Below are 17665 nucleotides of genomic sequence, written 5' to 3' on the forward strand. Positions count from 1 at the left end.
CATTGTTGCTGTTTTCGTGTTCTTCACATCATAATTGCATGTTTGTTTTCGCCCTGAGTTTAATCTGACTTAGACAGTTTAGCTAAATAACTTTTAAACGCCCCCAAACGTAGGGGTTTAGTACCTTGTTTGAAAGCAGGTCGGCGTGTCTGCCCCCATCCCCTATCCCACTTTGTTTCTCTTATTCGTCGGGTTTATATTTATATTGTTTGCTTTTTCTCAGCTTGTTGTGGGTGACGAAGATTTCTCTGGCCAGCAGTGCCCATCAGAACTTCTAATATTTCGAAATGAAATCACTCGTGGGCTAAAATTTAAGTCTAACAAAAAGCGCTTGGTGAAAGCGTGAATCGGTGTGGGCGAGGCCTATTCGATGGTCATCTAACCGCAGTCCGATGAAGACACATGAGGATAGTCTGACAAGACAGTGCACCCGATAGACAAGGTGACCCAGGTCTCCAGATGCCTCAAAAGGTAAAATAGTTTGCAAAATTGTACGCGGTTATTCACCTTTACGCAGGTTTCCTCCAACTTCTCAATTAAATGTTTACGTGAATGTGGTAGTGTGTGAAGTCAGACCGCGAATGAAGCCTGTCCGGAGTTCTGCATGCTGGACCTGTAAGGGGAATAAACATTTCAAAAAATTAAAAAGTTCAAGTGATAATAGTGTGGAGAAATGGCACCGGGGTTTCTATCAGGTCACATGTTCTCCTCGTGCACGGCCTTCCCGTTAGTTGAATCACGTGTGCATTTTGACAGGAGACACCAAACTGTCCGAGTGCGCCTTCTTGTAAACCTGCAGTGAAGTGGATTGGCATCCGAGGTTCATTCTGTCTTGTGCCTCTCTCGCTCCCTTGCTAGGAACAGATGATAAAAGATGTGTGAAGTTCCAGTTGGTTCATAATTTTAAGTGGCTGGAGTGGTGGCTCTGAGGCTAGGGAACTAATCGGAAGGTTGCTGGTTTGAATCCCGTAAATGCCAAAAGGGACTCTGCTATGTTGGGCCCTTGAGCAAGGCCCTTAACCTGCAATTGCTGAGCGCTTTGAGTAGTGAGAAAAGCGCTGTATAAACGCAAATAATTGTTATTAATTAAAGAATTATTATTATAAAATGTGTCCTAGGACATACGAAGTTCTATCTGTCTGTCTAAAACAAGCTCAGTTCAGGTTTTCTTGATCTTTATCCTGCCATGTTGCCTAGTATTCATTAAAAATTTCTATTTTTCCCACATATTAATAACCTCAAAGCCCAAATTGCAGATTTCATTCAGAGATCCCTTCTCATAACGAAATGGTTATTTGCCTTTGTTAAGCAACGGAGCTACGAGGAGCCACACAACCCATGAGCCGTTTAAGAACCGTTATTTTAAAGAGTGCAAACTCCAAACTTCCAACGGAGACACGGACCGGGATCCAACTGCTGTTATGCGAAAAAGACTACTGCGTAGTGTCTTTGAAAATGCCTACGGCGACCTATGGTGGTTGCCACTCCCAGTATTTGGGAATGGAGAGGGAAGTTGTAATAGATGAAGGTGTCGGGGTTGGTGGAAAGTGGACCACGACCTATTTACCATCAAGTCACGGCCCCTTGAAGGTCAGTTCGGAAAGGTTATCCTCAGGAAAAGGGATACTCTCCCCAAGGGCAAATAAGGAAGATATTTTAAGTGCAGTTTTTGAGTGACACCCGGTAACTTTGTGTTGATTTGAAGCCTTCATTTCAGATTGAATTAAGAGATCTTCTGGTTACAACACAAGTTGTGAAAAGTTCGTTATAGGCAGAGGTTTACGAGCCTTTCAAAAGCGAGAGGCAAATGTAAATCGAGCCTGCTGGCTCTTATTGTCCTGTCCCTTTAAGAGAATGAGGACGCAACACGAGCTGCTTGCCTTTCTCGTTTTATTCTCGGCGATTTAATGACTGGGCAGGGGCGGGGAGAGAAGAGAAGAGGAGAGGAAAGGAAACAGGGGGCAGGCTCACGTCGAAAGCAAGCAGGTTCACTTCTGATACACACAACCGTAGCGCCACGAGGGACCGGCCGGGCTGCACCTCCCCAATGGAGTTGATGAAATAATCCGCGCCGTGGAAGCAACTTGTTAGAACGCGTTTGGTGATTTGATTCGTGCAGGCGCCGCCGGCTTCGTTTAACCAGGTAAGTTTTCCGCATCTTTTCAAATCTTATAGCGGGGTATTGAGAATTTCCTTTGGGGTGGGGGGAGACCCGGACTAACCCCGAACAAAGCCCCACGCAGAGGTTTACCGCTTGCCGAGGAGATTGTTCTCCAGTAACTTGTAGCGCTTAGGCTCGCGTGTGAGGCGCCTTGTGTCTGCCCGGAGTGCCAGCAGATCAGACCGCTAGTCGCGTGCTGCCCCGGAATCCGCAAGAACTGCCAACACTTCGCTCCGATGTTTTCAAAAACCGCGTCCCGCCGCTCGAAAAATCGCCACGCGGTCTCATCTATACGTTCGCGTTCTCCGTAAGGCAACTGCAGCAGACATCCATCGCTGGCGCTTTTCAGTCTCCTCCCGTCCCTTGCGGATTTTACCGCACCCTGAGGTACCTTTTGTTAATGAGCGCCTTTCAGACAACAGAAACAACACGAGGAGCTCGAAGGCATTCTGAAACACACGGGCGATGTCACTCATTACGACCCACCTCAATCAAACTTGTCAGTGCCGATTTTCTTAGACTTGCTGCACTTTACGTTATGCACTTGACCGGCGTACGTATCATTATCAGGAGCTGACAAGTGTGCTGCGTTGAATAAAACCGAATGGGCTTTCGTCCTTTGAACTTTCCACCTGAATCACTTAGATTTGTTCTCTGCCATTCTCAAGCCGATTTGGAGTCGTGCACAGATTGTCAAACTGAGACATGTCACACTTGCAATATCATCAGTGCTATGATACTAGTAAGTGAAGGCATTAATTACTGACATGAGTTTTACTGGGTTCAGGACCGTGACCTTAACTGGGATGTCATCTTGGGTGGGCATTTGGTTATGTAGGGAGGGCAATTAAATGCCAAAATAATCTTGATACTTTACTGTTAGTGATTTTTTTTTTTTGCAATGGGTGGGCAGTTCATGCTTTTGGATGGGGTGGACCACCATTACACACACCCTAGTTCAGAGAACAAACGAGGCCTAATATAATTAAGAACAGTGTTAAATTAGAGCAACATTGGAGGTAATTTTCTGATGTTCAAGCACATCCGTCTAACTTCACTCTTATAAATCCTGGTTCTTTAATGGCATTTCAAGGTTCTTCAATGGGTTTGTGGTTCCTTGTAGAACTATTCCTTGACAAAGCACCATTTAATTTTAATAAAAGTCAAGCAAAATGACCCCTTTTATTGGCTATTGACTTTTCACTACATTCATAATGGCTAACACGGTACAACACCCTAGTACTACATTTCATTCTAGGAATGGTTCTTTGCATATGAAGTTGGTTCTTTGTGCTTTAAAAAAAAAACCAAAAAAAAAAAAAACATATCAATATGTAGGAAGTTAAAGATAAATCTTTTAACGTATGGTAGGTTACCTAACAGGGTAAGAGCACAGTAAGAGATTAAGAAAACATGAACTTAGCCTGTATTATTGAATGCAGCAATAAAATCAGGAGCTCATTGGTATTTTACAAATTTGTTGCCATCTATTTACGGTTATTTACTGCATGGAGCCTGCTTCAGATCTAAAGGTTTGTTCTGGAAACGTCATGTGGATGGGTCTTTTGGAAACTAAAAATGGCTCCCTTATGGCATCGCTCTGAAGAACCACTCTGGCACCTTCATTTCAAAGAGTGCTGCTCAGGCAGCTGTTTGGGTCATGGGGCCTGTTTGAGAGCATGTGGCACAAAGAAGAGTCTCAATTTGAGCAGAGTGCCAGTTCATCGCAGGAAGACAAGTTAGAGACACCAAATATATCAATGTGGACATCTTCTGAATGAAGAGTACACTCTTAAATATCAAAGTGTCAGAGTGGTTCATCAGAACAATGCATTAAGGGAACCATTTTTGATTTCTAAAAGACCCATCCACATGAAGGTTCCATACAGTAAATAGCCATGATTAGATGGTAACAGATTTGTGAAATACCAATGGCTCATGATTTTAAAAGGACTCTCGCTTCATACAATAACACAGGTCCAAGTCCAGTTTTTTTTTTAATTTATTAGTGTCCTGTTAGGTAGCCTACCATAGATTAAAGATTTCCATTTTATTTTTCAACATGTGGATAAAGAACCAACTTCACGTGCAAAGGACCCATCCCAGAATAAAATGGTATTTTGTCAAACCATACACAAATCCATAGAACCCAGTACACAGCCATAAAATGTCATTAAAGACAATATCAGTAATCACCAACACAGACAGAGATATATAGAATAATTGGCCATAACAATATAATGCATACGTTTAGAGAATACTATAAGTCTTATATTCTACTTAGTTTAAAGAATACAAGACACAATCAGATGTGTTTTTTGATACCTTACAGATACCACAGCTGGATACTCTAAGTGCAGAGGAATTGAATAAACATCTGACACTATCAGAATTACTAGACGCTATAAACTCACTTCAGAGTGGCAAAGCAGCAGGTCCTGATGGCCACCCTGCTGAATTTTATATAAAAAGAAAATTCAATTAAGTTAGCTCCCCTTTTATTATCAACATTTATAGAAGCAGGCGGTGCAGTGGTAGCGCTGCTGCCTCGCAGTTAAGAGACCCAGGTTCGCTTCCCGGGTCCTCCCTGCGTGGAGTTTGTATGTTCTCCCCATGTCTGCGTGGGTTTCCTCCCACCGTCCAAAGACATGCAGGCTAGGTGGATTGGCGATTCTAAATTGGCCCTAGTTTGTGCTGGGAGTGTGGGTGTGTGTGTCCTGCGGTGGGTTGGCACCCTGCCCGGGATTGGTTCCTGCCTTGTGCCCTGTGTTGGCTGGAGTTGGCTCCAGCAGACCCCCAGTGACCCTGTATTCGGATTCAGCGGGTTGGAAAATGGATGGATTTGTAGAAGCCAGAGACAATACAATTCTACTTCAGACTTTTTGCCAAGCTTTATCATTTTTTTTCCTAAGAGCTTATTACAATGTGCATCATACAGACCAATCTCACTTCTGAATACTGCTGTTAAGATATTCTCCAAAGTCCTAGCTAGAAGGATTGAGAAAGTGCTCCCTTCACTAATATCACAATACCAAACCAGATTTATAAAAGGTAGACATTTGGCTTACAATCTTCGACACCTATTTTAATGTAATCACCTATAAAGTTTAACCCTCGAGTGATCTTATTATCTTTGAATCCAGAAAAAGCACTTGATATGGCTGAATTGGATTACCTGTTCACCACTTTGCTTAAATTTAGGTTTGGCCCCAACATATGTGCATGGATCAAACTACTCTATACCGGTCCAGAAGCTTCTGTTTGTATTAACAACATTATTTCAGAGTATTTCAAACTAGAACACGGTGCTAGACAAGGATGCCCCTTGTCACCACTGCTATTTGCAATCGCCATTGAGCTACTCGCTGTTCACTTTCGAAATGTATCAGAGATAAAGGGGACTTTCAGAGAAGGACTTGAACAGAAAATATCACTATATAAAGATGATATGGTACTGTATATATCAGACCCACAAAATTCTATGCCTGCAGCCCTAACCGTACTAGAAGAATTTCAAAAGATATCTGGATTCAAAATTAATTTGAACAGAAGTGTGCTTTTTCCAGTGAATTCTCCAGCAAACATTAGACTGGACACCTTCCCTTTTATCATTGCAGATCAGTTTAAATACCTAGGGGTAAACATCACAAGTAAATATAAATCTCTTTTTCAACAAACGTTTGCTGTTTGCATGGGCAAGATTAAACAAGATGTGCACATGATCTACCCTTCATCTTACTTTAGCAGGGAGAATTAACACTGTCAAGATGAACATCGTTCCTAAGCTTCTGTTTCTATTTCAAAACATCCCCATATACATTAACAAATCATTTTTTTAAGAAATTGGATTCAATCATAACCTAATTTATTTGCAATCTGACATATCCATGCATCCAAAGGGTGACCCTACAATGACCTAAATTAGAAGGTGGCCTGGCTCTGCCTAATTTTCAGTTTTATTATTGAATGGCAAATATTCAAGCTATAAAAACCTGGATATTGACACAAATAGATGAACACACACAGGCTTGGTCTGCAATAGAAACGAAATCCTGCAGTACGTCTTTATATTCCTTGCTCTGACCCCCAGTAAATATGAGTTATCGTCAATATGCTAACAACCCAACTGTGCTTCGTTCACTCAGAATATGGAACCAATGTAGGAAGAACTTCAAATTAGAGAATATTTGATCAGTGGCACCTCTACATGACAGCCACCTTTTTCCACTCTCTGGAACTTACGCAGTTTTTAATATTTGGAAAATTTAAGAGATCAAATCATTTAGAGATTTGTATATGAATAATGTCTTTGCACCCTATGAATGATTACACTCCAAATTTAGTTTCCCATCCAACACAATTTTTCCACTATCTGTAAATTAGAAACTTTGCTAAATGAAATCTTCTCAATTTTCCTCACCTCCCACCTACTTCTATTCCACAAGAGATCTTAATCAGTCTTGGGGACGTCAGACAGCATTTCTATAATATAAAAAAGTCCCTTCCTTTTAAAGATCCCAGAGTACAGTGCAAAAAAGGATCTCTCGCTCAACATTTCAGAAGAGGAGGGGAAGGCAGCCATGCACAGAATTCACTTGAGCTCCATATGTGCAAACTATTCAATTATTCAACTTAAAAAAATTTTATCAAGCACATCCGTCTTGTTTAAAATTGTCCAAAATGTTTCCAGGGCAAACCCAACCTGTGAACATTGCAATCGAGTTCCAGCCTTACTGGGCCACATGTTTTGGGCCTGCACCAAATTAACATCATTCTGGACAAAAATTTTGAAATGCCTATCGGGCAGCCTTGGTGTCACAGTCACTCCTGATCCATTAACAGCTGTGTGTGGTGGGCTCACATCGGGGCCTAAAGTGGAGAAGAACAAACAAACTGTAATGGCCTTTACTTCACTATTAGCATGTAGACTTGTCTTGCTCAACTGGAAAAATCCTAGCCCAGCTCTTTTAAGTCAGTGGGTAACTGATGTTATATACTATTTGAAATTAGAAAAATTGAAATTCTCACTGTGCAAAATGTTTTTAAAACCTGGCAGGCTGTAATCAATGACATTTTAGAATAAGCACTTATATCGGCGAGAAGGACTCCTTTCCCTCTTTTCTGCACTTAAAGTTTTACTCTGGTTGCTGCCCTCCCTCTCTTTCTCATTGGCGAGGGTTGAATTGAATTTAGTTTTGTTAAGTTTGACTTGATTGTATGGAATGTTGCTTGCTTTTAATAAATTCAATAAAAGATTAAAAAAAAAAATGTCATTATAGAAACAATCATGGAAAAAGTGTCTAACGTAGGATCATTCTAGTGCTAACCGTAGCACCATACACTGTTAAAAAGTCAGTAAATTTAACAATAAAAATACTGTAAATGGTGAAAGTAAAATACCTTGTCTGAAAAAAGTAAAGATACCTCATGTTCTACTGAAAATTACATGTATATTTTAAACAACAACATTTATTTCTAGAGCACATTTTCATACAAATAATGTAGCTCAAAGTGCGTTACATGATGAAGAACAGAGAAGAAAGACAAAGTAAGAATTACAATAAGACAAAAACTCATTCACATAGAATAAAAGTAAGTTTTGATGGCCAGGGAGGACAGAAAAAACAAACAAACAAAAAAAACTCCAGACGGCTGGAGAAAAAATAAAATCTGCAGGAGTTCAGAGGCCATGAGACCACCCAGGCCCCTCTGGGAAATAAACAATCCATTTCATTATTTTTTACAGCCAAGTTCTGTAAAATCAATATTCTACCTTCAAAATATGTTACATACCATTTAATGATACATTACAGGTTCTATTGCTATAATAAGGAAGAATTGCAACCAATGTAATACGTTATGTGACAGATTAGGGCTTTCTCGCTCCCTTGAACCCTCTGACCACTCGTCAGACACCAGGTAAAAGTCTATTATTATAATAAATATTATTATTGAAGTGCACAAAGCACGCTCCTCTCCACAATTCTCAATATATAAATAAACAATAACCAATCCTCCAAACTCCCAGACACTTGGCCACCCTGCCTCCCAACTCAGCTCGCCGTCTGGGAGCTCCCATAGTCCTTTTATAGTCCGTGACCCGGAAGTGATCCTTACTCTGCAGTCCATGTGACTTACTAGCACTTCCGGGTCAAATCAAAACTCTTCTTTTCTTTGTCAGCCCGGAAGAACTTTATTCCTTCCGTCCTCGTGACCGGCAAGTACTTCCGGGCTGTAGGAAAAGCCAGTGTCTCTGTTTCTCCCTGCGGCGTCCCCTGGCGGCCCCGACGTTATCCAGCAGGGCTGTGCACTACAACTCCAAAGTCCATGATGCCCTGCTGGAATTCGGGGCATCTCCACATTGCAGGGAGGGCTCCATCTGGCGGCTTGGGGGACTTGGCCGGGTTAAACTGCCGGGCATAGTCCACAGTTATTAAAAATAAAAAAAAATGTTCTGATACACTTAAAAATAATGGTGACATAGTGGTTCTTTGGAGTGATGGTTCCCCAAAGAGCCATCCACATGAACCATCCACAAAGAACTTTTATTCATTTAGGTTCATAAATGGGCGATGACAGATTTACACCAGCGGGTTTCTGGTTTTAAAGATCTCTCGCTGCTTATCACATAAGATCAGTTTAGGTTTTCCTGATCTGCTAGTATCACCCTAGATAGTCTAATAGACATTTAGTTTTCTGTTTTGTTCACATATCAGGAACCTTTTCAGAATCCAACGACCCAATTTCACGAGTAAAGCTCTCTTCCCAAGTCAAACAAAGGCCCTACAAGGAAACGCACAACCCCGTAAAGTGCCGTTAAAGAGGCAGCAGTTTTAAGAGTGTACGTTCATAAGTGTTCACCTTACATAAGCTCTCGAAGTGTGTAAGACTTTAGTCTGCTTCACAGAGTTCATTTTAACAGCATTCTGTTTGTGAACAGCCCAGACTAGAAAAGATGGACCATCTGCTTCAGAGCAGGCAGCCACTGACTTTTTAACTGTTCCCAAAGACTGTGAGCCCCCAGACGTTTATTCAATTCAAATCAAGTGTTTTTCATTTTTCTGTCCTCCTCTGTATAGCAGTTAGAGAAGGGCTGCTCTGCCAAAACTAGCAAACGGAACAAAATATGGGGATTACAGAAATGGGGAAGACTGGTAAAATAAGAGGAGATGAAACCGATGGAAAGCCAAAATGAGTGCAAATGGCTGCCATCAGTGAAGTTAAAGGATGAGTCAGTCATCAAGTAATGCGTTTTATATTTTTATGCCCCAGACAGTTTATGTGGGATTTTTGATCTCCTTCTTTCTGTAGTGCAGGCGGAGTGGTGGCTCTGAGGTAGGGATTTGCGCTGGTAATCAGAAAGTTGGCGCTTCAAATCCCCTAAACGCCCAAAGTGTTGGGCTCCTGAGCAAGGCCCTTAACCTGCAATTGCTCCGTCCTGAGTATGATGTTAATCTGCATCCAGACCAGCATGTAGGCCCTCCAACCTGCAGGGAAAAAAACCCTGGGGGTTGGTGGCAGAATTGGCACTCCGGCCACCATAAAATACCTCCCACTGTTCCATTCCATCTGAACTAGTGTGGTGCTGAGGTGTCACCCGTCGCATGGCTGCACTCGGGTCCTAATCTGGGGATCCTAAATTGATCTGTCATGTGGTGGGTGCAGCAATGTGCTGTATCAGTGCCTGCTCCTAACCTCCTCTTTTTCTTTCTTTCTTTCTTTCTTTCTTTCTTTCTTTCCCCATATCCCATGAACACCCATCCATTCTCAGACCCACTTAATCCAGTTTAGGGTCACTGCAGATTTTATCCCAGAACACAAAACAAAAGCCCTGAACAAGGTCCGTGGCCATTGAAGGTCGTGCACACATTCATACCAGGCAGTTTAGAATGTCGAGTTAACCGGACACACAAAGAACAGTCAGCAATGAAGCAGCACCAATATTCACGTTAACTTAACTAAAGACACTACATTGGCCTAGTACTGTATTTAGGTGCCTGTGTTTGTGTGAATGTGTCCCGTAAGTGACTGGTATGTGACCCAGGGCTGGTACTTGTCAGTCTACAGTAACTAAAATAAAGTTGTTTGGACAGACAGGAGGTACATTGTGTGATTTTTTTTTTTTTTTAAGTGTTCAGAGGGGACATACTGTATGTGGCTATGTGGTGTATGCCCAACAGCTGAAATGTCCTGCTGCTAATTCCCTTTTAACTAGTGAAGTGACATCAACGTACACCACCCATCTACTATATAAAGCTGAATTAGTATTTGTGCGTGTGTGTCCGGTACACACGTCCACACTGTTCAACCCATCCTTTCTCAGTTTTGCACTGATTCCCCATTTGTACAAAGTAAGACTGTAGGCTATGGTTCACTCTGAAACCCGCCATTGTCAGTATCTGGGACCACCTGGTAGTACATTATAAAAATGAGAATGTCACCTAGGCCCTTTTCAATGAGGAATACTGCCTTAAGGGGGTAAAATGAACAAAAAAGAAATATTTTTGTGTTTGCATTTTCATTTAAGGCTGTAAAGTACTCACCACAACTAAATCAATATTTAGTAGATGGACCACTGGCAGAGTTTCCAGCCTTGAGTCTCTGTGGACAGGACAGGTCTCTATCAGCGTTACACATCTTGCAATTTTTCCTCATTCTTCTATGCACTTGTTTTGAAGAAAATCCCTTTGCCCCCCATGTATTCCCAGACAGGTGACTTCCCTACTTCGCTAACTCATACAGCACACAGAAATGATCTCCTCACTTCCTGCTTCTCTCACAGTCTCTCCCTGATGGGCACTCACCCTTTACCCCCAGCTCACCAGACAATTCTAGAGCCACAGTGCGCTTTTTGGGAGTCGCCTTTGAACTCCTGTCAGAATCCGGATCTGGTCTGCAAGGTCTGAGTGCCCTCTAGTGGCACCTGTAATTGCTGCATTTGTCTGCCAAGAGGAGTTGTGCTGCCCCTCTGTGGAGCATACTGCCCCCCGGTGGCTATTCCTAGCCTGTACAGACAAAGAGAGGTATTTTATGTTGGCCAATGTGGAACCCCCTTCAGTTTCTGAATGTTTGTACATATTGTGTTAACTGTTTTGTTTTTTCCCTACTTTGTGTCTGTATAGTGCCTTTCATGTTTATCTGTCTCTCTTTTTATATATATTATATGCAGGATTGGCACTCCAGCCACTGTAAAAAACAAAAACAAAAAAACCTCACACTATACCAGTATGATGCTGAGGTGTCACCCGCTGCACTCGGGTCCCAGTCCAGGTGGTTTGTTGTGTGGTGGGTGCAGCAGCGCTCTGTCATCAGTACATGCTCTCAATCGCTCTCTCTTTTACATAGAGCACGGGTGTCGAACTCTGGGCCTTGACGGCCGCAGTGGCTACAGGTTTTCAGTCTAACAATTGACCAGTTTTCATTGCTAATTAATTCCTTTTCCCTTCATTTTAATAGCTCTGTTTATAAGGAGGGCGGCACGGTGGCGCAGTGGTAGCGCTGTTGCCTCGCAGTTAGGAGACCCGGGTTCGCTTCCCGGGTCCTCCCTGCATGAAGTTTGCATGTGGATTGGTGACTCTAAATTGGCCCTAGTGTGTGCTTGGTGTGTGGGTGTGTTTGTGTGTGCCCTGCGGTGGGTTGGCACCCTACCCAAGATTGGTTCCTGCCTTGTGCCCTGTGTTGGCTGGGATTGGCTCCAGCAGACCCCCGTGACCCTCTGTTCGGATTCAGCGAGTTGGAAAATGGATGGATGGATGTTTATAAGGATTCAGTCCTCTCTATTGATTCTTTTCTTCATTAAATGGCAGCCAATCAGAAATGAGATGTGAAATGAGCCGACAGATGACCAGCTAAACTGGGGCTTCCAACTCCAACCAATTTCATTCCAACCAGTTCCTTAATGAGAAGCCGATTCTTGCTGTTAATTAAACCCATTACTTAATTCCACGGCTTGCTGCTGCTCTCATTCTGCTACAGCAGACATTTCCAAAGCGGTTGCTTTTCTGCTTTTTCTATGAACGCCGTCAATATGTTTTGTTGACCTGGGAGATCAACCTTACTGAGACCCTTACTGAATGTGGTTAGCTGGTCACGTGGCGGCTCGTTTTGTGTCTCATTATTGTTTGGCTGCTAAAGAAAGAACTAAGGGGTCTGAGTTGAGTTAATTAAAACTAAAGCAAAAGAAGTTAATTGAGAGCAAAAACAGGTCACTAATTGAGAACGTGGTTAGAATGAAAACCTGTAGCCACTGCAGCCCTCCAGGACAGGACAGCCCTTCTGCTCTGCAATGTTGCACATGTTTGCACATTTGTCTCACATGCACCTTGTTATATATTACGTGTCTTTATGTTATGTGTCGTGGATTCTTCATTGTCTGTGTTCTATGTAGCACCATGTTCCTGGAGGAATGTTGTTTCGTTTCACTGTATGCTGTACTAGTGCTATATGGATGAAATGACGATAAATACTCTTGAATCTTGACTGGAGTTCGACATTCCTAAAATAGAGCCTTTCAGATCTGTCTACACAGGTGTTTTCTTAAATTTCTATAACCAGTATGACAGTATTTTAAGTACTCAGGGCTATTCTGCTAAAGAGGGTGGTATATATTGCATGAATGTAACGAAATATTTTGGAAGCATTGGGCCTCAGCATCCCTTGACCTAAACTGATCTGACCCCTTGGGTAACTTCATGCTAACAGTTTTCCGAGCTCTTCTGCTGTTTTATTTGGTACTTAAGATGAGGTGCTATATCGCTGGCTGAATTTATCAGAGGCTCATGGCTGTTTTAATCAGATTCTTTGAGCATTTCTTTGTAAGAATGCAGAATTTAGGATATCTACTGTAATGCATATTTTACAGTTAGTGGTACAGTTTACCATGCAGGGCTATTTTAAAGTAAGAGACCCTTAGCTTGAGCATCCCCTGGCTGTCACAGATGGTGCCATCTTGCCTGTACATTGATTTATCTTAGGAATGATTTTGTTCAAATCCATGAGTCAAGTCATTAAGAGTTTTGGCAAATGCTTTACGTTGTGATGTAGTGCAGTAAGCCGATTACATTATCATCGTTACACGTTTATTACATGAGAGTGCAATCGCTGTGTTGCTGAAAGAGACCCTAAGAGGCAAAGCCACCTGAGTCAGCGTTGAGTTCACGGCCCCTAACGGTGATATTTCTTAGTGACTGCTGCTCTCAGCACTTTAACAGAGCGATGCTGTCTTGTCTGTAGAGCTCTCAATCTCTTTTATGTTTGTTTTATACAAAGGTCTTGTCCATGCTCTTACTAGTTTGTATTTTCGATGGCTGGATAATACTAAGTGAGCACTGGCTCTTCATATGGCTCCCGCTCACTCACAATTAAGAGATCCTAAACTTTGTTTTTCAAATGCAGCTCCTTGAACTTTTGTTTGGTGTAATCCCAGAGCTGGGAGACATGGCGGTGCAGCAGTTACTGTTGTTCCCTCATGGTTTTAGCACCTTCTTCTTTGTATGTTCTGCTTGAGCTTTTCTCCGAGTCGGCATTTTTTTTTCTATCAAATCTCCTAGAGATGTGATGATTTAGAATGATTGATTACTCTAAATTGTCTCTTTGCGAGTGTGGGCATCGGTGCACCCTATGACAGACTGGCATCCCATCCAGGGTTGGTTCATGCCTTACGCTCAACTCTTTGCCTAAAATTATATTAAGTGGGCTTGAAAGTGTTACATAATTCCAGAATCGTAAATAAGAGGTGTCTGCCAAATTCTGCACACTGGTGTTAGTGTATCAGAAATATTTATCATGATAAAAACCTTCATAAATGATATTTGTTTTGGCTAGCAGTCTCAGAGTGAAAGGAGGACTGGGGCAAACTGCCAAATATGTAAAAATCAGATGGAGGTTCTTATTTGAATATCTTAGTTAGTCAGTTTGTCAGAAGTGTGGCCTTTGCGGATATGGCTGTAGACTGTAAATCACATATTTGTCATTTCAGTCCTCTCCACTGACTCTCTGCTTGATTCCTGTAAACTAATGGAGTTGAACAGAGTAGAAATTTGGAAACCAAAATACTTTGAACAATAAAACACCCAGGTTTGGCCCTCACTGTGGAAAGGTTTGATACGTAATGCTGACTCGATCACTTCTGCTGAATCTTTTTGTTACCCCAGATGGGTTATTTCACCTGCCAGCATGTCCGTTTTAAACATACTACTTGGAAACACTTGAACTACAATATATGCGTAAAGACCCTGGAGTGATATTCATAATGGAAAGGCGTCCTGTACAGTACGAGGTGTGGCAGAAAAGTAATGAGACTGATTTTTTATTTACCAAAGTTATTTTTTTCAAACATCAATGTTATCCCCTTCATAGTTCCCTTGGGCAGCTACACACCGATGGAGACGTTGTTCCCACTGTTGGTAGCAGCGCTGGAAGTCTTCAACCGGTATGGTCTTCAGCATGTCCGTTACACTCTTTTGAATGTTTTCTAAAGTCCCGAAATGACGTCCTTTGAGGACATTTTTCAGTTTAGGAATAAGGAAAAAGTCACACGGACTGAGGTCAGGTGAATAAGGGGACTGGGGAACCACAGGAATGCCTTTTGAGGTCAAAAAATTCTGTTATGGAGAGGGCAGTGTGACATGGGGCGTTGTCATGATGGAGCATCCATTTGTCTGCAATGTCTGGTCTCACGCGAATGACCCCTTTTCTGAGCCTTTCAAGGACGTCTTTATAAAAATTCTCCAAGCTTAACACAAAAGTTAATAGCACAACGTTGCTCCAAATTCCGCTGTTCCATTTTGCGTGACGCACAACCAAAAACACAACTTCGCTAATAGCAGTCACAAAAATCACGTAGTTAACGGAAGGAGTTGAAACTCGCACTGAGCTATGGGAGGGTACTGATACACGTGCTCTATCAAGAACAACAGCGCAGCGTTGCCAGATCGCTTGCAGTGTTGCCAGTCTCATTACTTTTCTGCCACACCTCGTAAGTGACACGTAAACCGGTCCAGCCCCGTATACCAGCTCCTCATGTGGCACCAAGTGTATCGGTGAATGTGCCCAGGCTCAAAATTGTCTAAACATACAAACAGTTTGGCTGCGGATTTACATAAAATCACCGGCTATACACCCAATAGCAACTTTTTTTGGGTGCATCTGCAAAGTACAAGGTAGGACCCCCTTTGTCCTGCAGAGCAGCCTGAATTTTTCCAGACGTGGACTTAATAAGGTGCTTGAAGCACTTTTTAGGGACTTTGGTCCATGCTGCTTCAGTAGGATATTGCAGATTTTTTTCTGCCCCAGACACCTTGTTCTTTTGTTCTTCCTCATCCCAAAGACACTATTGGATTAAGATTGGGGACTGGGCAGGACATTAGAGTAAAATAAAGTCACTGTCCTGTCTGTGGAACCAGCTTGACATGATGCATGCTTTCTGACACGAGGCATTTAAAAAGGAGAGACTGGCGATAACGGGACTGCTGGCAGCAATGCCAAGGTATGTTGTGGCAATAAAGTTATGCTTAGATAGATAGATGGATACTTTATTAATCTTAGTAGGCATTAACAAGCTTGTTGTATATCCTTACACCTTTACACTGACAACACAAGGCAGAAGTGACATGGATCTTTGGATTCATGTTGTTTACATCAAGATGTGAGCCTCCCTTCTACTTATTGCAGCAGAAATTGAGATTTGTGAGATCAGTTGCCCAGTTTTGGAGATCACATGCTCACAAAAGACTGGCAGACAAGAGCAGAACTTGGCATGGTCTTCTGGAGGTGCATCTCAACTGCTTGAATGTCTTGGGTGTTTCATGCTCACAGGTGCCCTGTTGCAAAGGGGTCTTATCTGACAATTTCTGAAAGCTTGAAAGAGTCTGGAAATTCCCTTCTAACCTCTGCCATTAATAAGTTATTTTCAGTCACAGAACTGTTGCTCATTGGTTATTCTTTATTTATCAGCCATTGTTCTGGAAACTCTAGAGACTGTAGTGCTTGAAAATGCCCTTTCAGCCACATTTGCTGCCAGCAATCATAACACTGTCAATGTTGCTTTGATCATGTGTCTTCACCATTCAAATGTTTGGTTTGACAACAACTAAACGTCTTGATTGACCATTCGGAGCAGTGGGATATTTTTGTTAATGAGCAGGTGGACCGAATGAAGTGGCCACTGAGTGTTTTTACAAGTACATATCTGAACAAAAATGGCGTAAAATTTAAAATAACTTTAAAGGGTGTTTCGGAAAACAAGAAAAAAGGCCAATCTGTTTTTGTTTTGTTTGTAACAATGAGAGAATTATTTGTAGTGTGTGCATCTTTACATACAGCTCGGTAGGCAAAGCAGGCTGACGACAGAAGACTGGCAGCCTGTGGGGCCTCAGCTTCAAGTCTCATTGCTGGCATACTGTGTAACTGAGCAAGACATGTGACCTGCCAGTGTCCGCTAGTTTTAAAAAAGGAATAATAATAAAACATTAGGTATAATAAGATACCAGTGTATCTTATTCATTATTGAATGATGCAGTAAAGGATATACATGCATATTATGTATATAGTACTAGCTGATTATCCAGTGGCTTCTCTCACTGAGTGCAAGGGAAAAAAAATGATATGTAGTATATAAATTATTAAAGAGTAAAACATTAACATGTAAGAAGTAAAGATACATTGAGCAGTACTGGAGTGCTTTCGGGTAAAGTACGTTTCAAAGGCGCTATAACACAACAGGTAAGTAGCACTAACAGCAGCTTAAATGTATTGGGATCATCTCTCGGTAGCAGACCCCTTGTGAAAGGCGCTACACGGCCGCTGTGGTATAGAAATTACATTTTCTATGCGATCCTGCAAATTTCTGCCTGACAACCTTGCACTACGTGCCTGTGATTTTAAGAAAAAAATTATTCTGAGAAATGTGGATGCTGCCCTTCCGTGCTTGACGGGCAGAAGGTCCAAACAATTCCAGAGTCCAAAACTTAACACGAAGAGGTCGGTACATCTTCTTAGATGTAAACCTTCCATCGTCTTAAAAGAATTCATCACAAAAGCAACCTTGAATGTTGTGGGGTTTTAGTGACCTGAACTCGCCTTAAGGGACAGTAAGTCGTCGTGCAGCGCAATTTCCAAAGAGAGTTTTGCTTCAATGGCACCGATCACACTCATTCGCAAAGATTTACAGTCTCCGAGGGGGACTCGAAGTGTCACAAACACTGCGAGAAGAGAGAATGGCGCCCGAAACTGCGAACCTCTCGACCCAACGCAGCAGCCCGACATTCTGCGCCTCCCAGGGTCCACTTTGTTTTTACGACCCCTCGCCGCTGAAGGTGGTGTCGTCTTCACATTGTCTACAGCTCAGCGCAGTTAAAAAGTAGAAAGACGCAAAGCTGTTTTCCTCACCTCTTCTACTATCAAGTACTGCCAATTAAAAAAAAAAAAGTTCTAATGTGTCAGTTTCCGCGACAGTCACGTGGACGAATAAATAAAACTTCTCTGTCAGAACGCGCATGGCGGTGG

At 42.2% G+C, this 17665-nt stretch overlaps 1 protein-coding gene across 1 annotated transcript in view; it reads left to right on the forward strand.

Moving 5' to 3' along the window:
• Positions 1-1956: 1956 nt before the first annotated feature.
• Positions 1957-17665, forward strand: part of LOC120540015 (volume-regulated anion channel subunit LRRC8C-like) — a 67583-nt gene continuing 51874 nt past the window's right edge. Inside the window, exon 1 of the mRNA XM_039770459.1 lies at positions 1957-2143. The gene's annotated coding sequence lies outside the window, so the exon portion shown is untranslated. The remainder of the gene's footprint in view (positions 2144-17665) is intronic.

The sequence above is a fragment of the Polypterus senegalus genome, chromosome 12 (genome assembly GCF_016835505.1).
Source record: "Polypterus senegalus isolate Bchr_013 chromosome 12, ASM1683550v1, whole genome shotgun sequence".
NCBI lineage: Eukaryota > Metazoa > Chordata > Cladistia > Polypteriformes > Polypteridae > Polypterus > Polypterus senegalus.